Source organism: Salmo salar, chromosome 01 (genome assembly GCF_965601325.2).
Source record: "Salmo salar chromosome 01, fSalSal1, whole genome shotgun sequence".
In the NCBI taxonomy this organism is placed as follows: Eukaryota; Metazoa; Chordata; class Actinopteri; order Salmoniformes; family Salmonidae; genus Salmo; species Salmo salar.
Genome location: NC_138291.1, coordinates 20,781,832 through 20,805,414, shown reverse-complemented (window position 1 = coordinate 20,805,414; position 23,583 = coordinate 20,781,832). Strand labels below are relative to the sequence as shown.

Below are 23,583 nucleotides of genomic sequence, written 5' to 3'. Positions count from 1 at the left end.
AGACTGTCTGCAGCCCTGAATACATGTAGGACAGGGAGAGAGAGGGAGAGAGCGAGAGCAAGAGAGAGAGAGTGAGCGAGAGCAAGAGACAGAGAGCGAGAGCGAGAGCGCGAGTGAGAGAGAGAGAGAGAGAGAGAGAGAGCAGTAGAGCTAGATTGTGGCAGAGGGAGAGAAACAGGGATATGTGTTCTTCTCAAATACATACATATACACAGTGAGAGAGAGAGAAAGAAAGACTCTCTCTCTCTCCTCCCAGCACGTACCCCCCCCCCCCCCCCCCCCCCCACACACACACACACACACACACACATGAACATGATCTCACTCACACTCTCACACACACATACACTCACAGACGCACGCTTGCTTTAGGGTACCAGGCGGCTTGGTGTTCTTCTCCTTTGTTGTTTTTGTCATTCATCAGTCTTGGTACGGTGTGCTGTGCTGTGTGAGTCTCGCTGGGTGAGGAGACTGTCTGCGTGGCTGTCTGAGAATGCCATCTACACTACGGTAAGCCACACACTGTTCCTTCTCTCCCTCTCTTCTCTTCTGCAGTCTCTCCGTCTCACTGGGGTACCTAGCCCCTGCAACGCACATCCTCTGCTTCTTTTTCCTCCCTCTCTCTCTCGCTCTCTGTCTGCCACTCCACTCTCTCCTTCGCTCTTTCCTCTCGGCTGTGCGCTCTCTCGCCATCCTTCCCTTCGCCGCCTCTCCTCCCTCATCTCTCTCTCTCCCTTCCGCTTCGCCTCATTGGTGCTGCCCTCATTCCTTTTTTCCATTAAGCTCCAGGCCCATTGGTTGCCTGCCTTTAACCATTATCTTCTCTCCTCCTTCCCTCTTCCTCTTTCTATCTCTTGCCTCTCCTCTTTTTCTCCCTTGTTCCCTCATATCCAGCCGACTCTCAAGTCAAAATTATTTGCATACAGGAGGACATGATAAGTTTGCAGGGAGCAGTGTGAGTGTGTGATGGGTAAAGAACGAGTGGGATAAAAGATAAGTAAAGAAAGAAAGAAAGAAAGAAAGAAAGAAAGAAAGAAAGAAAGAAAGAAAGAAAGAAAGAAAGAAAGAAAGAAAGAAAGAAAGAAAGGAAAGAAAGAAAGAAAGAAAGAAAGAAAGAAAAGAGAACGGACATACTGGAGCATAAAAAGTTTGGGAGAAGACTGCATTCTGAGACTGGTGGGTTACTCTTCTTCTTTCAATCTTCTTGTGAGTGCTTTGGCTTCTGTCAATGATAAGTTTGATAAGAGTAGATTGTCAAAAGAGGGTTATAGCTAAAATTGAAGGAGGATATTACTTAGAAGTTAAGATAGTGAACTATGCAGTATGACACTTGCTTAGAAATGCTGAGTCTCAGCTTATCTAGATATTTAGATTTTTGATATTAAATGTGTATTCACTGTATATTGTGCTTTGCATTGGAATCTCTGATGCCAAGCTTTGTTTAGCTAAGTTGCTTGTTTGATTGAAAGGCAAGTAGAGTGTTGAACTCCTTCTGGAATATTTCTACTTTTTGTTGGATTTTCATGTTTTATATTGTTTTGGAGATTTGATGCCTTAACAAACCTTTGAATGCTCTACGTTGTTATTATTCCTTTATAGCATGCAGCTAACATTGAAAGAATATGTTACATTTCCGAGGCAAAGTGTTGCACTGTTTTGAATCCTCATACATGGTTAACTATACTGAACAAAAATAGAAATGCAACATATAAAGTGTTGGTCCCATGTTTCATGAGCTGAAACAAAAGATCCTAGAAATGTTCTACATGTACAAAAAGCTTATTTCTCTACATTTTTGGGCATAAATTTGTTTACATTCCTTTTAGTGAGCATTTCTCCTTTGCCAATATAATCTAGCCACCTGACAGGTGTGGCATATCAAGAAGCTGATTAAACAGCATGATCATTACACAGGTGCACCTCATGCTTGGTACAATAAAAGGCTACTCTAAAATGTGCAGTTTTGTCACACAGTACAATGCCAAAGAAGTCTCAAGTTTTGAGGGAGTTTGCAATTGGCATGCTGACTGCAGGAAAGTCCACCAGAGCTGTTGCCAAAGAGTTAAATGCTCATTTGTCTACCATAAGCTGCCTCCAACATCTTTTTAGAGAATTTGGCAGTAGGTCCAACTGGCCTCACAACCGCAGACCACATGTAACAACGCCAACCCAGGATCTCCACATCCTGCTTCTTCACCTGCGGGATAAAACTGTGGCACAACCGGAACATTTCTGCACAAACTGTTAGAAACCTCAGGGAAGCTCAGGGAAGCTCATCTGCATGCTCATCATCCTCACCAGGGTCTTGACCTGACTGCAGTTTGGCGTCGGCACAGGCTTCAGTGGGCAAATGCTCACCTTCGATGGCCACTGGCACGCTGGAGAAATGTGCTCTTGGATGGATGAATCCCGGTTTCAACTGTATCGGGCAGATAGCAGACGTGTGGGCAAAGTGCCCCATGGTGGCAGTGGGGTTATGGTATGGGCAGGAATAATCTACGGACAACGAACACAACTGAATTTTATCGATGGCAATTTGAACGCACAGAAATACCGTGATGAGATCCTGAGGCCCATTGTCGTGCCACTGGTGGGTGGCACCATGGTACCATGGCACAGAGCAGAAGGCTGAGACACTGCAACATGTCTCTCTGGGTGAAGAAAACAGAACTTTACAAAAAAGCTCTAAATCTGAAAATGAACTGAAATAATTGTGTGCCTGTCTCCTCTTTTTGTTTACCAACAATTGACTTTGTGGGGGGGAATAATGATGAATGCACAAATTCTGTCTACAAATGTTCTATAATCTGGCTATTTAGAAATGGAATTCAAATGGGTTCCAGAAAAAAATATATATCATGTCGCTGCTGGATTATTACATTGCATATTTAGATAGATAATTTGTATTTTCCCATAGCCTTAGGGATGTAGATCTCAATATGCTGTACACAATGTACACATTTTATAGAACTGGGGTGAGTCAGGGAAATGTTGACATGATGTCCTGCTGAAGTTGCATGGTGGAGGGACATTTTGTCCAGCTGAGACTGCATGTGAAGGGCTGCTCTGACATGATGTCCAGCTGAGGCTTCATGTTGAAGGGACATTTTGTCCAGCTGAGACTGCATGTAAAGGGATTTTCTGACATGATGACTGGCTGAGACTGTATGGTGAAGGGATGTCCTGACATGATGACTGGCTGAGGCTGTATGGTGAAGGGATGTCCTGACATGATGACTGGCTGAGACTGTATGGTGAAGGGATGTCCTGACATGATGACCGGCTGAGGCTGTATGGTGAAGGGATGTCCTGACATGATGACCGGCTGAGGCTGTATGGTGAAGGGATGTTCTGACATGATGACCGGCTGTGGCTGTATGGTGAAGGGATGTTCTGACATGATGACCGGCTGAGGCTGTATGGTGAAGGGATGTTCTGACATGATGACCGGCTGAGGCTGTATGGTGAAGGGATGTCCTGACATGATGACCGGCTGAGGCTGTATGGTGAAGGGATGTTCTGACATGATGACCGGCTGAGACTGTATGGTGAAGGGATGTCCTGACATGATGACCGGCTGAGGCTGTATGGTGAAGGGATGTTCTGACATGATGACCGGCTGAGGCTGTATGGTGAAGGGATGTTCTGACATGATGACCGGCTGAGGCTGTATGGTGAAGGGATGTCCTGACATGATGACTGGCTGAGGCTGTATGGTGAAGGGATGTTCTGTATACTTTTCTGGTGTCAGGATGAGGAAAGAAATGTTTTGCTTATCATGAGTGTGTTGGTGAGAGAGTGAGGGGAGAGAAAGCGGGAGAGAGAGCGGGGATAGAGAGAGCGGGAGAGAGTGTGTGTGTCTGTTTCTGTATGTGTGTGTGTGTCACCGCGGTGCCTAACTTGCTTTGCCGTGCAGGCTGAGGACAGGGAGACAGCCAAATTTGATTAAATTATAGAGGGATAGCACCCTCCCTGGCTCTCATGCGACCAGCTCCCGGGAACCCCCTCCCTCCCAATCTGGACTCAAGGGTAGACATAGCATAGCAAACTGAAATTATTATGATACATATGGTATGGTATCTATTAATTTGTGGATATCTATCCTCCATTTTATGTGATATGTTACATTACAATTCGTATGATATGTTACGAATTCCAATTGGTTGTGGCTAATGTTAGCTAGGTTGCTAGGTGGCTAATGCTAATGTTAGCTGTGGTTAGGGGTTAAGCTTAGGGTTAAGGTTAGGTTTAGGAGTTATGTTAAAGGGGTTAAGGTCAGGGTTAGGGGGTTAGGGGAAGGGTTAGCTAACATTCTAAGTAGTTGCAAAGTTGCTTTTGCTATAATTACAAAAGATGTCCGTAATGAGAGTCGACGTTCACGTTATACGCCCACCAACAACCCTCCTTTCGGTTTTTGTTATCTGAGAACGGGAAATGCTGTATGTATTTTGAAAGATGAGACATTGAGGATTATAATAAATACCGCTTTGATGTCATGCAAGCAAGCCAAACACTCATGAGTCCAAATGTGCACGTCACATTTCCATAGCATAAAATTAATGTCATATACAGTGTCAATTTTGTTTGATGTAGAGTTACAAGACGACATGGTTTAATACCCTGGGTTGTTCTGAACAGAATGAGTCTATGTTTGTCTTTTGTGAAGGAAATGTGCTGGTACCTGAATCCACTCATGACTCCTTTCTATGCGCACCAAAATTACGATCTGTTTCCCTGAATTGTATTGTGAAAGCCTAACCTTGTAATATAATTTTTTAATAACTTAGTTGGTCATGTTGGCAATAGAACAAGCTTTCAAATGATTCCCACTTGTCCCAGATTGCGATTTATAATGGACCATTTTTGGACTGCTTAAACAACAATAATTGTGTGATGGTGGGGATGCAGGGTTGTGCTCCAACCGAACCTATAAATGTGCTTGCTCTAGTCCTTCAATGTCAGAGCTAGGACAGCTCAAAAAAAGCACCTTATAGTTGAAGACTTTTCTTTGAGTCATAAAAGTGCATTGCAATTACTTAGGAACTGTGCACACTTCGGAGAGGAGTGTGGTCACTTGGAGACACCAGTTATAGTCCTCTCACTCAAACCCTTGAAATATTTTTGTCTTATGTTGCACCTACCTCACATTATCATGTTACTGAATGTATTCAAAATATTTTCAAATTTCGTTATCAACAAATGCAGTGAAAAAAAAAGTACAGTAAATGTAAAATGCACATAAAATCATCAATGTAATGTTTGGATTCAGGTGAGATGTTGTGCCCTAACCATTGGTCTAATCTTTTTCCATAATCTCCAAACTGTATTATTTCAATTGCTACCATGGTTATGCATCTGCTTTTCATATTTCTTCTGTAAGAAACATTTCAATTTAGCCCTATCCACATAGGCCAAGTCCCACGAGTGTAAAGGGTTAAGTAACCTTCTGTTTTATATAACCATACCAAAGGTAACATATCATACTCATTTGTTTCTCGGATTAACGTTTACTATGTTACGTCTAGTCTATGAGACCAGGCTGTCCCTCCATCCCTCCCTTTACCCATCCCTCATCTCATATATTCACCCTCTTCCTCAGCATCTCAAGGATCCCACATAATCAGAACAGTCTCAGGAGGCCAGACAGATGAAGATGGAGCTGCAATAGATAGCTACCGTTTTACGGGCTCCTGACCAATTTTGCTAGTTGGTGTATTATTTTTTACACTGCTCTTAACTTTTTTTGTTCATAATATTTCCGCGATCATTTCCTACGACAGAAAACAGCTTCTGGACAACAGAACAGAGATCACTAAACTAGATTTGGATGAAAATATCTACTTCAACGAGTCGGCAGCTGTGGATGTACTGCTCATTCCGGGCCAGGCCCTAATCCCTGGGACTCAACAAAGGAAGAGACGATGCAAGAGAGGCAAACAAGCGGGCTCCCTGACGAGACTACGTCGGCGAGTTAATAAACTGCCTCTACCTTCCGTTCCCTTGGCGAACGAACTGGACAAGCTCCATTCGAGACAATGCTATAATTGGGACCTGAAGAACTGTAATATCCTATGTTTCTTGGAGTCGTGGCTGAACAAGAACATGGATAATATACATTTAGCTATTTTTTTTAATGCATAGTAAAGACCAGCTGCTTCGGGTAAGGTTATGGGGGAGGTGTGTGTCTTTGTTAACAATAGCTGGTGTGCGATCTCTAATATTAAGGAAGTCTCGAGGTTTTGCTCACCTGAGTTAGAAATATAATTAAAACCTAGATTTTTTTGTAGCTGTCTATTTACCACCACAAACCAATGCTGGCACTAATACCGCCCTAAAACAGATGTATAGGGCCATAAGCAAACAAGAAAATGCACATTCAGAGGCGGCGCTCCTACTGGCCAGGGATTTTAATGCAGGGACACTGAAATCCGTCTTACCTCATTTTAACCAGCATGTCACCTGTGCAACTAGAGATGAAAAAACTCTAGTTCACCTTTACTCCACACACAGAAACTCAAACAGCAAGTGCCAGTGATGCGCTCAATACGGAAGTGGTCCAATGAAGCTGATGCTAAGCTACAGGACTGGGATTCATCCGATAACATTGAGGAGATTAACACATCAGTCACTGGCTTCTTTAATAAGTGCATTGACAACGCCATACCCACAGTGACCACACGAACATATCCCAACCAGAAGCCATGGATTACAGGCAACATCTGCACTGAGCTAAAGGCTAGAGCTGCCGCTTTCAAGGAACGGGACAATACTCGACCTCTGGCGAGCCATCAAACAGACAAAACATGAATACAGGACTAAGATTGATTCCTACTACGCCGACTCTGAAGCTCGTTGGATGTGTCAGAGCTTGCAAACTATCATGGATTACAAAGGGAAACCCAGCCAGGAGCTGCCCAGTGATGTGAGCCTACTAGAGAAGCTATTTTCCTTCTATGCTTGCTTCAAGGCAAATAACACTGAACCATACATGAGAGCAACAGCTGTTCTGGATGACTATGTGATCTCTCTCTCCGTAGTAAGTAAGACCTTTAAACAGGTGAACATTCACTAGGACGCGTACTCAGAGCATGCGCTGACCAGCTGGCAAGTGTCATCACTGACATTTTCAACCCCTCCGTGACCCAATCTGTAATACCTACAGTACATGTTTTAAGCACACCACCATAGTCTTTGTGCCTGAGAATGCAAACGTAACCTGTCTAAATGACTGCCACCCCGTAGTACTCATTGTAGCCATGAAATGCTTGGAAAGGCTGGTCATGGCTCACATCAACACCATCACCCCAGACACCCTGGACACACTCCAATTCACATACCGCCCCAACAGATCCACAGATTATACAATATCTATTGCACTTCACACTGCCCTCTCCCACCTGGACAAGAGGAATACCTACGTGAGAATGCTGTTCATTGACTGTAGCTCAGCGTTCAACAGCATAGTGCCCTCCATGCTCATCACTAAGTTCAAGAACCTGGGACTGAACAACCCCCTCTGCAACTGGATCCTGGACTTCAAATCAAATCAAATCAAATCAAGCTTTATTTATACAGCACATTTCAGACATGGAATGCAACGCAATGTGCTTCACAGGAAAAAAATGGAATAAAAACTGAAATATTTACTACACAACAAATATAAGAGGATACATTTTTTTTATAAAAATCATTTACAGTTTCAGCCCCCCTCAAGTTCTCTGGCTGGCTATTCCAGAGGCTGGCTGGCATAATAACTAAGTCTGCCTCTCTTGACCCTAGGCCTTGGGATAGTTAAAATACCAGTGCCAGAGGACCTGATGGACCTACTGGGTACATAACTTAAAAACAGGTCTGACATGTATTGGGGTGCACAATTGAGGATTGATTTAAAAACAAAAATAAGTACCTTAAAATTGCCCCACCTTGGCAATGTTCCTCAGGTGGTAAAAAGCTTTCTTGGCCACATTCCTAATGTGTGATTTGAAATTGAGTTCAGAATATAAAATAACACCTAGGTTGTTTATCTGGAGTTTTATCTTTAGTATCCGTGAATTACAATGTGCAGCCAGATTCTCAATCTGTGCTTTGGCTCCATCAATAAGTACCTTGGTCACCCCCAGGTGTTGAGGGTAGGCAACAACACATCCGCCGCTCTGACTTTCAACAAGGGGCTCCTCAGGGGTGCGTGTTTAGTCCCCTCCTGTGCTCCCTCTTCACCCACGACTGCATGGCAGCGCACGATACTCCAACACCATAATTAAGTTTGCTGAAGGCACAACGTGGTTGGCCTGATCACCGACGACGATGAAATAGCCTACAGGTAGGAGGTCAGTGACCTGGCAGTGTGGTGCCAGGACAACAACCTCTCATTCAACATCAGCAAGACAAAGGAGCTGAACGTGGACTTCAGGAAATGGAGGGACGAGCACGCCCCCATCCACAACGACGGGGCTGTTGTGGAGCGGGTTGGGAGATTCAAGTTCCTCGGTGTCCACATCACCAAAGAATGATCATGGTCCACACACACCAACATAGTTGTGGAGAAGGCCCGACAGAGCCTTCTCCACAAAAATGATTTGGCATGGTTCCTCAGATCCACAAAAAGTTCTACAGCTGCACCTTGTAGAGCATCTTGACATGCTGCGTCACCGCTTGGTATGACAACTGCTTGGCATCTGACCGCACGGCGCTACAGAGCGTAGTGCGTACGGCCCAATACATCACTGGGGCTGAGCTCCCTGCCATTCCGGACCTCTATACCAGGCGGTGTCAGTGGAAGGCCCTAAATATTGTCAAAGAATCCCGCCACCCTAGTCATAGACAGGACCCTGAACAGCTCTAATCCCAAGCCAGAAGACTGCTAAATAGTTAGTCTGGGTAGCTGTTGGTTAACTACTTAACTATCTGCATTGACCCTTTTTGCAGTAACTCTTTTGACTCATCACATATGCTGCTGCTACTGTTTATTACCTATCCTGTTGCATTTTCACTTTATCCCTACCTACCGTATATGTACAAATCTACCTCACTTACCTCGTACCCCTGAACACATACCCTGTGTATATAGCCAAGTTATCGTTACTCATTGTGTATTTATTCCTTGTATTATTTTTCTATTATTGAATTTTTTTTCTCTCAGCATTGTTGGAAAGGGCCGGTAAGTAAGAATTTTACTGTTACTCTACACCTGCTGTTTACAAAGCATGTGACAAATACACTATGATTTAATTTGAGAAAATCGGTTACTGGTGGGATTTCAAAACATACTGGGTACTTTTGGCAACATTACTTTACAGTTACATGACATGGAAGTGTTGAAGTTTTTATCACAATACATTTGTTTGGTATAAAAAGTAATTAAGCAAGTTTGTTTTTGATCAATTTCCAACAATTCATTTAAATACTATTGATATCTCTTTTTTCTAGATAATTACATTGGTTTTGTTGATTGAGTTCCGTTGGCTAGCCTGGATACAATAATAGATTTTGTTGATTAAAGGTCCGCTATTGTAGGAAGAGTGTAATTGTGCTATGAAAATGAAACTTTCTTTAATGATTTCTTACAAAACAACATCTGCACAGAATAACCTCTGAACTATTTGTTAACAGTTTCTCTAGTTATATTCCTGGCAGCTGGAGAAGTAGTTCTGTATCTCTACAATAACGACTGCATCACTCTAGTGGGTTGAAACTGAAGCGCATGTCCGAGATATAAATCTTTAACTCTTTAAACTATAGGAATAGGGGAGTGTGTGTGTGCCTGTTTGTGTGCAAGTGTGTGCATGTGTGTTGAAGGATCTCCAGGCTTGTGTGGGAGTAGCATGTCCCCACCCCCAAGCAGACTAATGAATGAGCCTCATAGGAATTCCATACACACTAACCCTACTGGGTCATATAGCTACATGCCAGTTAGCTTGTCTGTGCTGTGCTGTGGACAGCATGACTATGGTAATGTTAGTTTGTCTGAGGTGAGTAGAAGCAGGTCACATAGTCACACACACACTAACATTATTTTAGGGCTCCTGAGTGGCGCAGCGGTCTAAGGCACTGCATCTCAGTGCAAGAGGTGTCACTACAGACCCTGGTTGAAATCCAGGCTGTATCACATCCGGCCATGATTGGGAGTCCCATAGGGCGGTGCACAATTGGCCCAGCGTCGTCCGGGTTTGACCGGGGAAGGCCGTCATTGTAAATAAGAATTTGTAGTTAACGGACTTTCCTGGTTAAATATGTGACCCAACTGCTGGGTAGTTGGGTCACATAGCAACACTCTAGCTCGATGGATGCGGCTAGCACGACTGTGTACTATTAAGCGAAATAAGTCTGCTAGCATGACTGTGTACAAGTATATAGAGTTATAAGTCTGCTAGCATGACTGTGTGCAAATATAGAGAAATATGTCTGCTAGTTTTACTCTGTGAAAATGTGACTCTATTAAAGTGAGATGGCATGACCGTGGGCTAACACTAGCATGCTAGCCTGTCTGACACAAACAAGGCAGAATTGCCTGGTCACATGACAGTGTGTCTGTCTGTTTGGGAATTGATGAATAAGCCCTATGGTCGAGGGTGTTCCTCCCTGTAGAGCGTGTTAACGTTAGGCCACCCAGGGGCCCAGGAGAGGATCACACTACCCCCCCCTGTGGAGACAGTTAAAGAGGCTTACAGCCCAGCTAGCTAGCCCCCCTCAGAGCACGCCCATGACAGTCTCTCTCTGATTCACACTCAGGAATGTATTTATATAACTACAGTATATATACTGTACATCATCACAAATGATGGAGGAGGTCGATGCTTATGATGATTAATAACTAGGATAAAATTGATTAGACCGTGGTCAGGATTCATTTAAACATGTACATACCATTTTTATTTAGATGTTGTTAATTTTTATTCCCTATAGCTAATGTTACTCGTGGGTATTATCAAGATGAGCTAGACTGAGTAAACCAGTGGCAGGATGTTGAAGAGACATTGATGTGCCCTTGCAATCACTGAATGACGTGGTTCAGCTGGTTTTGTGATGGGATAAATCCAAGGTAAATTCTGCAATGTCAATACTGATCCTTCCATGCTCTGAGAAAGGGGGATCTAGTGTGCCTCACTGGTTCATGGCAGGTTTCTGTAAGGCTTAAGAATCAATGCGCTGATGAGTGAAACCAAACTGCACCAAATTTGGATAGGTGGTCATAAAATCCTATTATATGGCAAGATTAAGCTACCACATTATTAATACCTATCCAATCTTTTGAGATTTTACCAGAAGTGTGAAAGGGAATAGGGCTATAGGTGTTGATTTGGAATTGGTCATCTGTCTAAGAACACATTACTATCCTCTCCAGCCCTCTCCTGTCCTCGGGGACGGAAGCGGCCCTAGCAGCCTCATGCCTCCATAGCTTTCTGGGGGAAGGGGGGGCGGGGTACGTGATGTATTTCCTGGCGGGCAGGCCAATTAAAAACCAATCAGGCCTGTTGGAGTGCGTGCATGGTAATGGAAAAGCCAGGAGAGTGGAGGAGAGCAGTGATTAATGGACACTTTCACCTCGTGGCATAACAGGCTCCCATTCATCACCTCACCTGCCCTGCATAGGGTCGGGCTGGCACTCCGCATCCACGCCTATACACCACTGTCAGCACCATATACATATGTCACTGCCATACACATCTGTATGAGCTACACTGGCTAAGACTGGGTTATAATGCAGTGGATGGGAGCTGGATTAGTCACCGTCCTATGTACTGATTTTATTCAGGAATGGGATATACTGTATTTTCCCTAGTTAACTCAGATTTATGATTCTGAGGGAAATAGCCTGCTTGTATTTGACCCTGTGGTGCCATTGGGAGCGTTAGCCAGCACACATTCAAGCCAACAATTGTATTAACAGTGAGAAGGCTGTTCCATTTCAGGAGCTGCACTGACCTATTTCACACAGGCAGGCAGGTAGGTGGGCAGGTAGGCACCTGCAAATAATAATTTACATAACTTGGTTTGGCCTTCTTTCACTAAGGAAACAAATGAAGAGCTTTATTCCAAAACACTATATATCCATTTTCAGAAATGTTTGTAAATTAGCTTTACTGTTTAAAGAAATGATGAAAGAGATTGGTGTGTTTTTCACCATCTAATCATGAGTTGGGGCTGTTCAATGACTGACATGTATTTGTTTAAAATCTATCACTTGATGATTTCAATTCAGAGAGACAAATGATCATGTTTTTCACAAAATGCTACATAACTGCCTCACTCTCAGAGAAATAAATCAAATCAAATTCAAATAACATTTTATTGGTCACATACACATATTTAGCAGATGTTATTGCGGGTGTAGTGAAATGCTTGTGTTCCTAGGTCCAACAGTGCAGTAGTATCTAACAGTGCAGTAGTATCTAAAAACGATTCACAACAATACACACAAATCTGAAAGTAAAAGAATGGAATTAATAAATGTTGGTGTCACATAGTATAAATGATTGGAGACAGGCGCAGGAATTCGTAGTAGGGGGGTTTAATACTCCACCCAAAATATACAACATGCCATGAAAAGGCACGGGGACAATACCCAAAACAAACACGTATACAAAAACAAAGGGATGTAAGCCAAACAAAAGAGTGAGGTAAAACCTCTAATAAATACACGGGACAAGACCCGGAATACACTACACAGGGCGAAACCAGTAATAACAAATGCACAACAATAAACTGGACGAGACCCGTAATAACAAGTGTACAATACACGCTGCACAATACATGCTGCACGAAAGCCGAATTAAAAAGCACAGGTACTCACATACCAAGGGACATGGGAACAATAATCAACCAGGACAATGGAGAACAGAGGGCACAATTATACACATACTAATCAGGGGGAATGGGAACCAGGTGTGGGTAATGAGACAAAACAGTCCGTGGTTGGTGGTAATGATCCAGTTCAGTGATGCCTAGAAGGCTGGTGACGTAGACCTCCGGAGCTGGTGAACGGAATGAGCAGCAGTACCGGGGGAATCGGGTTGGCATTGACTAAAATACAGTAGAATAGAATACAGTATATACATATGAGATAAGTAAAGCAGTATCTGCTACATCTGGTCATCTGTAGCATCCGCTACAAGACCATGGTGCTTGCCTACGGAGCTGTGAGGGGAACGGCACCTCCGTACCTTCAGGCTCTGATCAGGCCCTACACCCAAACAAGGGCACTGCGTTCATCCACCTCTGGCCTGCTCGCCTCCCTACCTCTGAGGAAGCACAGTTCCCGCTCAGCCCAGTCAAAACTGTTTGCTGCTCTGGCACCCCAATGGTGGAACAAGCTCCCTCACGACGCCAGGACAGCGGAGTCAATCACCACCTTTCGGAGACACCTGAAACCCCACCTCTTTAAGGAATACCTAGGATAGGATAAAGTAATCCTTCTAACCCCCCCCCCCCCAACAAAAAAAAATATATATATATAGATGTACTGTTGTAAAGTGGTTGTTCCACTGGATATCATAAGGTGAATGCACCAATTTGTAAGTCGCTCTGGATAAGAGCGTCTGCTAAATGACGTAAATGTAAATGGTTTAAACATTATTTAAACATGATTAAAGTGACTAGTGTTCCATTATACATTTGTTTAATAAAGAACTGTATAAATTATACATTTGTGACATAAATATAAAAATTTTAAAAATAATATATATTTACACAGTAATATGAGATCTGTATGTGAAACATTTACTTTTTACATTTTTGTCATTTAGCAGATGCTCTTGTCCAAAGTGACTTACAAAGTGCATACATAAGATAGCTAGCTACTGTAGTTGAATCAATCACAGTGAAACATACAGGATACATTCCATTCCAGCTAAACAATGGATATATAGCATTTTGCCAAAAAACACATTTTCATACACACCTAAAATCTATAAATAAAAAATCTGAGAACAGTAATAATAATATATACACACACATGAAGGTATGCATAAGCAATGATTTATGATGAAAAAACACAAATGTGATATAGCGTTTTGAAATAAACTCTTCGAACGCAACTCAGAGAACTTGACAAAGGGCAGTTAAGACTATTAAGTTAGGCATGATATCATTATGATCAAGCCAGAGTGTTGTCACTGATGATAATCAAGTAGAAGCGTTTTCATTTATTAAAATCAGTATTTAGCTTGCTTTGATGGCTAAGAGAGGATGGGATAGCATTTTTGAATATTTTCACCTGGAAGCCTCACATGTCGTGTCAACCCCTCCCACACCCATCCTCCCACCTACACATGCCTTCTGAGAGGGAGGCAGCAATGTGAAGCCGTGAGAAAGCGAGAGCGAGGCATTGCTGAGATCTCCCAGAAATGCTCATTCCAACATCCCTGCTGGATTTTTACCTCACCATTAACTGTCTTTTACATTTGAGGTCTGTGTTTTTTTGTTACTTTAAAAAAAGAGGAAAGAGAAGGAAAAAATAAATGAAAAAGTAATCCTCCCTACCTCCTGCTGGGCTGGGGGAAAAGCGGTGGGATATTGGAAAATGATTAGAAAACATCCATCCATTATTCATTAGTTAGATTGGGGAGGGCGCCCACTTCTTATTTATGCATGGTGTTTAAATCAGATTTGTCGGTTTTGATCACTGTAAAATCTCCCAGTTGCACAGTGGCAATATTGGGTGAATATTACACTGTCTAATGGGTAATTGATAACGGCAAGTGACACTGGTTGGGATGAACGGGCAGGAGGAGGGATGGAGGGGGGAAGAAGGAATGACTGTTGAATATAGCTGTGCATATAGTGGATAGATGGTTTATTTTCACATTTGATTACAACACCAGAGAATTCCACTGAAATTAATAACATCTCTTTCAAGGCCCAGAAGGCCGCTCATATTAAACCACAATTAGACCACAATCAAATTAAAATCACATTATCTATGACTTCCAACAATCATGGCAAAAGTCATGACGACAAACTTTACCATTTACTTGACCGGGTTGTTATTGTAAATGAGAATCTGTTCCCAATGACTTTCCTGGTTAAATAAAAGCAAAATAAATAAGAGTAGAGCTGTCCGTGTACTGCTGATTGTGAGTGTGAGTGTATATATATATATATATATATATATATGTGGAGGTGTGTATACAGTTGAAGTCGGAAGTTTACATACACGCCAAATACATTTTAACTCAGTTTTTCACAATTCCTGACATTTAATCCTAGTAAAAATTCCCTGTATTAGGTCAGTTAGGATCACCACTTTATTTTAAGAATGTGAAATGTCAGAATAATAGTAGATAGTAAAGATTTCAGCTTTTATTTCTTTCATCACATTCCCAGTGGGTCAGAAGTTTACATACACTCAATTAGTATTTGGTAAAATTGCCTTTAAAATGGTTTAACTTGGGTCAAACGTTTCGGGTAGCCTTCCACAAGCTTCCCACAATAAGTTGGGTGAATTTTGGCCCATTCCTCCTGACAGAGCTGGTGTAGCTGAGTCATGTTTGTAGGCCTCCTTGCTCGCACATGCTTTTTCAGTTCTGCCCACACATTTTCTATAGGATTGAGGTCAGGGCTTTGTGATGGCCACTCCAGTACCTTGACTTTGTTGTCCTTCAGCCATTTTGCCACAACTTTGGAAGTATGCTTGGGGTCATTGTCCATTTGGAAGACCCATTTGCGACCAAGTTTTAACATCCTGACTGATGTCTTGAGATGTTGCTTCAATATATCCACATCATTTTCCTTCCTCATGAAGCCATCTATTTTGTGAAGTGCACCAGTCCCTCCTGCAGTAAAGCACCCCACCCCTGTGCTTCACGGTCAGGATGGTGTTCTTCGGCTTGCAAGCCTCCACCTTTTTCCTCCAAACATAACAATGGTCATTATGGCCAAACTGTTCTTTTTTGTTTCATCAGACCAGACGACATTTCTCCAAAAACTACAATCTTCGTCCCCATGTGCAGTTGCAAACTGTAGTCTGGCTTTTTAATTGCAGTTTTGGAGCAGTGTCTTCTTCCTTGCTGAGCGGCCTTTCAGGTTATGTCGATATAGGACTCTATTTACTGTGGATATAGATACTTTTGTACCTTTTTCCTCCAGCATCTTCACAAGGTCCTTTGCTGTTGTTCTGCGATTGATTTGCACTTTTCGCACCAAAGTACGTTCATCTCTAGGAGACAGAACGCATCTCCTTTCTGAGCGGTATGACTGCTGCGTGGTCCCATGGTGTTTATATTTGTGTACTATTGTTTGAACAGAGGAATGTGGAACCTTCAGGCGTTTGGAAATTGCTCCCATGGATGAACCAGACTTGAGGAGGTCTACAATTTTTTTTCTGAGATCTTGGCTGATTTCTTTTGATAGCCCCATGATGTCAAGTAAAGAGGCACTGAGTTTGAAGTTAGGCCTTGAAATACATCCACAGGTACACCTCCATTTCTCAAATTATGTAAATTAGCCTTTCAGAAGCTTCTAAAGCCATGACATAATTTTCTGAAAATGTCCAAGCTGTTTAAGGGCACAGTCAACTTAGTGTATGTAAACTTCTAACCCACTGGAATTGTGATACAGTGAATTCTAAGTGAAATAATCTGTCTGTAAACAATTGTTGGAAAAATCACTTGTTTCATGCACAAAGTAGATGTCCTAACCTACTTGCCAAAACTAGAATTTGTTCACAAGAAATTTGTGGAGTGGTTGAAAAACAAGTTTTAATGACTCCAACCTAAGTGTATGTAAACTTCCGACTTTAACTGTATGTGTATATATATATATATATATATATATATATATATAGAGAGAGAGAGAGAGAGAGAGAGAGAGAGAGAGAGAGAGAGAGAGAGAGAGAGAGAGAGAGAGAGAGAGAGAGAGGGGTGTGTGTGTGTGGGGGGGGGGGATGTTGGACGAGATGGTGTTTGAGTCATTTTGTCTCTGAGGGTGGCCTGATCCCAGCCTTCAGTTCCGGTTCAGAGGACAGCAGCAAATGAGAGGTGTCATAGGATGACAAGACAGGAGCACTGGCTAGCCTCCTTAAGAATGACAGGCTCAACCCACCAAGGCTTCACGTACAGACATACACATGCACACATGCATACACGCTCATGCACATACACACACATGCATCCACACACAAACATACGCACACACGCTCTCAGTCACACACACACACACTCTCAGTGACACACACAGGTCAGATCAATGCTACAGTAGCAGGTTCTAGACATGGAGCTTTTGATAGGCCAACAAAAAGTATTCATCATTTGACCACTTATTGCTTGCCCTTCGACTAAACAAATCAAACACTGAACAGAGGAATCCTGCCATGTATGTTTCAGTTAACAATTGGAGTGCACTTCTTTTTTATGACATGTAAAAACTCCCTTTGTATTGGTGAGATTGTGCTTGTGATATTAAGCAATTGATTTCTTTCAAGACACTTTTTGGACCCCTCCATGGGGGAAGATAGTTTCAGTTTAAAGAAACGAATCTATTGGTAAATCTATCGCAGACAGGTTCCAATGAACACACAATCATGGAACCTCATCAAAAAAGATAACATGATTTATATTCTGAGTTAGAAACTTTACTTCACTGCAGTCTTACTGTGTGATAGAACTACATCTGGCTGAATGAGATATGACCAAACTTACCAAACAAACAAACCCATTATTATTATCTTTTGTTGCAGGCCTACGACACGGTCACACATGACAACCAGACTGCCACTGGTTTCATTTAACACTGCACTGACCGGGCAGCGTGAGGTAGAATCTTTAGCCACGCTAGCTAACACACGCTAGTGTGAAGAGTGTGACTGGTGTAGAAACAAACAACAACATGTACCAGCCATCAGACTATATTCCAATACACAGGTGGAGCTCGAGGGATGGCCTTAAAATGGGTTTTATACATGTGTTTTATTTACAAGTGACAATTTGGCAAAGTAAAGGTTGGATGGAAATAAAATCTCTCTGTTGAATGTAGTCTATAAACTCAGTCTACAACACGCTTACTTCCTTATAGATTATACCTTCTGCCTTGTATTGGATAATCAGTCATCCAAGTTGTTTCAGTTTCCAGTTCTATATAGACACACACACACAAACACACACATGCACGCTGATAAGGGAGAACTTACTGATATTGTCCTCACGCAAACTGTGGAAGAGATGTGGGTGTGTTGTTTTAAATAGCCAAGCTGAGATAAAGAGGTTGACAGACAGACAGACAGACAGACAGACAGACAGACAGACAGACAGACAGACAGACAGACAGACAGACAGACAGACAGACAGACAGACAGACAGACAGACAGACAGACAGACAGACAGACAGACAGACAGACAGACAGACAGACAGACAGACAGACAGAGGGATGAGGATAAACAGATAGACAGAGGGATGGGGATAGACAGAGGGATGAGGATAGACAGATAGACAGAAGGATGAGACCAGTGGCGGTCAGTGCTGTTTAAGATGAGGGAAAAAAAAAGAATGAGCATTGCCTTATTTCTATTACAGCATATTGGATGACTGCCATTCATATTCCGTTCATTACATTTACATTACATTTAAGTAATTTAGCAGACGCTCTTATCACTCAGTTCAATATAACAGCGATAGGTTTAGGCTACTACATGATACTAAAAGTATACCCATAATAAGGCTACTACAACCTAGCCTATGAATGAAAGTTTACAACGTAGATGCACACAGGTCGAGAGACAAATTTGAGGTGACATACTGACACATGGACTGAGGTGACATTCAATACCGCCTTGCACACTCTTGCTTGCATCTAGCTGATATAGGGTATGATCATTAGTCCAACAGTTGCAAATGAGAGTTTCTATTGGACAAATTCAGGTATGTTTATCCCTACTTTGTTCCATTTGCTTCCATTGAAGAAACCTTTTAAAACAGAATCAGCGGAATGAATACACCCCTGATCACGCATAAACACAGATCACTTTCATAGAAGCCACGTTGTATTCCTTCTCACATGTGCTCTCCTCCTCTCACTTCATGCACAACACATCAGCTGTATGTGACCAGGCAGAAAAAAACTTTCCAAACTGCTACACACATCCTACATCGTTGTCATCATATTTGCTAAAGTAAAGTCATAGTCAGCATAGCTAAATAACTCTACCTACATGTACATATTACCTCAATTCCCTCGACACCAGTGCCCCTGCACATTGACTCTGTACCGGTACCCCCTGTATACATCCCCGCTACTGTTATTTACGGCTGCTCTTTAATTATTTGTTACTCTTATTTCTTACTTTTTTTATGGTATTTTTTTAAGACTGCATTGTTGGTTAAGGGCTTGTAAGAAAGCATTTAACTGTAACTGTACCTGTTGTATTCGGCACATGTGACAAATAAAATTTGATTTGAAATGTGATTTTAATGGAACTACTGTAACAAGTTAGTAAACCCGCTACAATCATGCAGTAATGTTACAGTGTACAGTTAGTAAGCAGTTACACCGGCGGTCCCCGGTGGTGCTAAATTAGTCAAACCAGAAGCTTACTCTTACTTGGAAAAGTTCCAGTGTTGTGTTGGATAGTCATAGCCAGCTAGTTAACATAGCATCCCTCTGTTTGAACAGGATGTTTCAGTAGGATGAACTAGCTAGCTGCATTTGCTAGCCAAGTAAGCAAAACTGAAAGTGACATATATCTCTCTCTCTATTTCTCTCTTTCTTCTCCTTCATTTTGGAAGAAATTAATTTGTTTAAAACTTTTCAACTATTGTTTTTCTCTCTCTTTGAATCAACTACTCACAACATGTTATGCACTGCAGAGCTAGCTAACTGTAGCTTATGCTTTCAGTACTAGATTCATTCTCTGATCCTTTGATTGGGTGGATAACATGTCAGTTCAAGCTGCAAGAGCTCTGATAAGTTGGGGGACGTCCTCCGGAAGTTGTCATAATTACTGTGTAAGTCTATGGAAGGGGGTGAGAACCAATAGCCTCCTAGGTTTTGTATTGAAGTCAATGTACCCAGAGGAGGACGGAAGCCAGCTGTCCTCCGGCTACACCATGGTGCTACCCTACAGAGTGCTGTGGAGGCTACTGTAGACCTTCTTTGCAAAATAGTGTGTTTTAATCTTTGGTGAAGTGATTATATTTAGTATAGTTTCATCTAAAAAGGATAACTTTTTAAATGTTTAAAAATATATGTTTTTAAGAAATTCACTGAGGAGGATGGTCCTCCATTCCTCCTCTGAGGAGCTTCCACTGATAGAGAGAGGGGGAGGGAGAGAAAGAGAGAGACACACAGAAAGGGAGGTAGAGAAGGGAGCGTGTGTATGGCTGGGATAGGTAGAGTGCTACACTCGAAGAAAAAAGGCGTTATCTGGAACTTAAAAGGATTCTTCTCCCCTCCTTTTTTGGCTGTCCCCATAAGAACTTTTGAAAAACCCTTATTGGTTCCAGGTAGAACCCTTTTGGTTTTAGGTAAAACCCCTTTTGGGTTCCATGTAGAACCATTTCCACAGAGGGTTCTACATGGAACCCAAAAAGGTACTACATAAAACCAAAAAGGGTTTTACCTGGAACCAAAAAGGGTCATCCTATGGGGACAGACAAAAAATACTTTTGGATCCCTTTTTTATAAGAGTGTAGAGGACAGCGACAGCTCCTTTAAGTAAGGCAGTTCCACCTAGCACCTGGGGACCTCACCCATATCCCCAGAAACCGCTGGCACGGCACCGCCGGGGTCACTCTCTACCTCTCTGTCTCTTTTTGTCTACCTCCCCCCCCTCCTTCTCTACCCTCTGTCTCTTTCTCCTTACCTCCATCCCCTCCTTCTCTACACCTCTGTTTACTTCTCTCAACCTCCCTTCCCTCTCTATATCGCTCTCTATTCATCTCTAGCCTTTTAAAACTCTCTACCTCTCACTTCCTCTCTCTTCTTCTCTCCCTATACCCTTTGTTCTCCCTTCAATTCCTCTATTTCCCTGTCCTCCCATTCCTAAACAAAATCTGCAGACACTTTCCCTTATCTAATGTTTTCACTTACAGTACCAGTCAAAAGTTTGGACACACCTACTCATTCATGGGTTTTTCTTTATTTTTACTATTTTCTACATTGTAGAATTATAGTGAAGACATCAACACTATGAAATAACACATATGGAATCATGTAGCAACAAACAAATTGTTAAACAAATCTAAATACAGTTGTTGTCAGAAGTTTACATACACCTTAGCCAAATACATTTAAACTCAGTTTTTCACAATTCCTGACATTTAATCCTAGTAAAAATTCCATTGCTTAGGTCAGTTAGGATCACCACGTTATTTTAAGAATGTGAAATGTCAGAATAATAGTAGATCAAATTATTTCAGCTTTTATTTCTTTCATCAAATTCCCAGTGGGTCAGAAGTTTACATACGCTCAATTAGTATTTGATATCATTGCCTTTAAAATTGTTTAACTTGGGTCAAACGTTTCAGGTAGCCTTCCACAAGCTTCCCACAATAAGTTGGGTGAATTTTGGCCCATTCCTCCTGACAGAGCTGGTGTAACTGAGTCAGGTTTGCAGGCCTCCTTGCTCGCACACAGTTTTTCAGTTCTGCCCACAAATGTACTATGGGATTGAGGTCAAGGCTTTGTGATGGCCACTCCAATACCTTGACTTTGTTGTCCTTAAGCCGTTTTGCCAAAACTTTGGAAGTATGCTTGGGGTCATTGTCCATTTGGAAGACCCATTTGCGACCAAGCTTTAACTTCCTGACTGATGTCTTGAGATGTTGCTTCAATATATCCACATAATTTTCCTTCCTCATGAAGCCATGTATTTTGTGACTTGCACCAGTCCCTCCTGCAGCAAAGCACCTCCACAACATGATGCTGCCACCCCCGTGCTTCACGGTCAGGATGGTGTTCTTCGGCTTGCAAGCCTCCACCTTTTTCCTCCAAACATAACGATGGGCATTATGACCAAACAGTTATATTTTTGTTTCATCAGACCAGAGGACATTTCTCCACAAAGTACGATCTTTGTCCCCAAGTGCAGTTGCAAACCATAGCCTGTCTTTTTTATGGTGGTTTTGGAGCAGTGGCTTCTTCCTTGCTGAGCGGCCTTTCAGGTTATGTTGATATAGGACTCGTTTTACTGTGGATATAGATACTTTTGTACCTGTTTCCTCCAGCATCTTCACAAGGTCCTTTGCTGTTGTTCTGGGATTGATTTGCACTTTTCGCACCAAAGTACGTTCATCTCTAGGAGACAGAACGCATCTCCTTCCTGAGCTGTATGTGGTACCATGGTGTTTATACTTGCGTACTATTGTTTGTACATATGAACGTGGTACCTTCAGGCGTTTGGAAATTGCTCCCAAGGATGAACCAGACTTTTGGTGGTCTACAATTTTTTTTCTGAGATCTTGGCTGATTTCTTTTGATAGCACCATGATGTCAAGCAAAGAGACACTGAGTTTGAAGGTAGACCTTGAAATACATCCACAGGTACACCTCCAATTGACTCAAATTATGTAAATTAGCCTATCAGAAGCTTGTAAAGCCATGACTTCATTTTCTGAAATTTTCCAAGCTGTTTAAAGGCACAGCCAACTTAGTGTATGTAAACTTCTGACCCACTGGAATTGTGATACAGTGAATTATAAGTGAAATAATCTGTCTGTAAACAATTATTCGAAAAATTACTTGTGTCATGCACAAAGTAGATGTCCTAACCGACTGAAACTATAGTTTGTTAACAAGAAATTTGTGGAGTGGTTGAAAAATGAGTTTTAATGACTCCAACCTAAGTGTATGTAAACTTCCGACTTCAACTGTATATTTCATATTTGAGATACTTCAAAGTAGCCACCCTTTTCCTTCAAAACAGCTTTGCACACTCTTGGCAGTGTCTCAACCAGTTTCATGAGGTATTCACTTGGAATGCATATAAATTAACAGGTGTGACTTGGAAAGAAATTCCACAAATTCACTTTTATCCTCTTAATGCATTTGAGCAATTTAGTTGTGTTGTGACAAGGTAGGGCTGGTATACAGAAGATAGCCCTATTTTGTAAAAGACTGAGTCCATGTTATGGCAAGAACAGCTCAAATAAGCAAAGAGAAATGGCAGTCCATCATTACTTTAAGACATGAAGGTCAATCAATCTGGAAAATTTTGGAAAAACTTTGAAAGTTTCTTCAAGTGCAGTCACAAAAACCATCAAGCGCTATGATGAAATTGGCTCTCATGAGGACCGCCACAGAAAAAGGAAGACCCAGAGTTACCTCTGCTGCAGAGGATAAGTTCATTAGAGTTACCAGCCTCAGAAATTGCAGCCCAAATAAATGCTTCACAGAGTTAAAGTAACATACACATCTCAACATCAACTGTTCAGAGATGGTGTAATTCAGGCCTTCATGGTTGAATTGCTTCAAAGAAACCACTACTAAAGGACACCAATATGAAGAAGAGTCTTGCTTGGACCAAGAAACATGAGCAATCGACATTTGACCGGAAATCTGTCCTTTGGTCTGATGAGTCCAAATTTGAGATTTTTGGTTCCAACCGCCATGTCTTTGTGAGACACATAGTAGGTGAATGGATGATCTCTGCATGTGTG

General features: G+C 42.1%; 1 protein-coding gene across 3 annotated transcripts in view; it reads left to right on the top strand.

The window, feature by feature from the left end:
* The first annotated feature begins 378 nt into the window (after window positions 1-378).
* The window catches only part of LOC106573019 (myelin transcription factor 1-like protein), a 148,492-nt gene continuing 125,287 nt past the window's right edge, over window positions 379-23,583 (top strand). For 2 of the 3 annotated variants that reach the window (XM_082970482.1, XM_082970457.1), the window contains exon 1: window positions 526-1,176. The gene's annotated coding sequence lies outside the window, so the exon portion shown is untranslated. The other variant, XM_082970472.1, reaches the window with a different exon arrangement.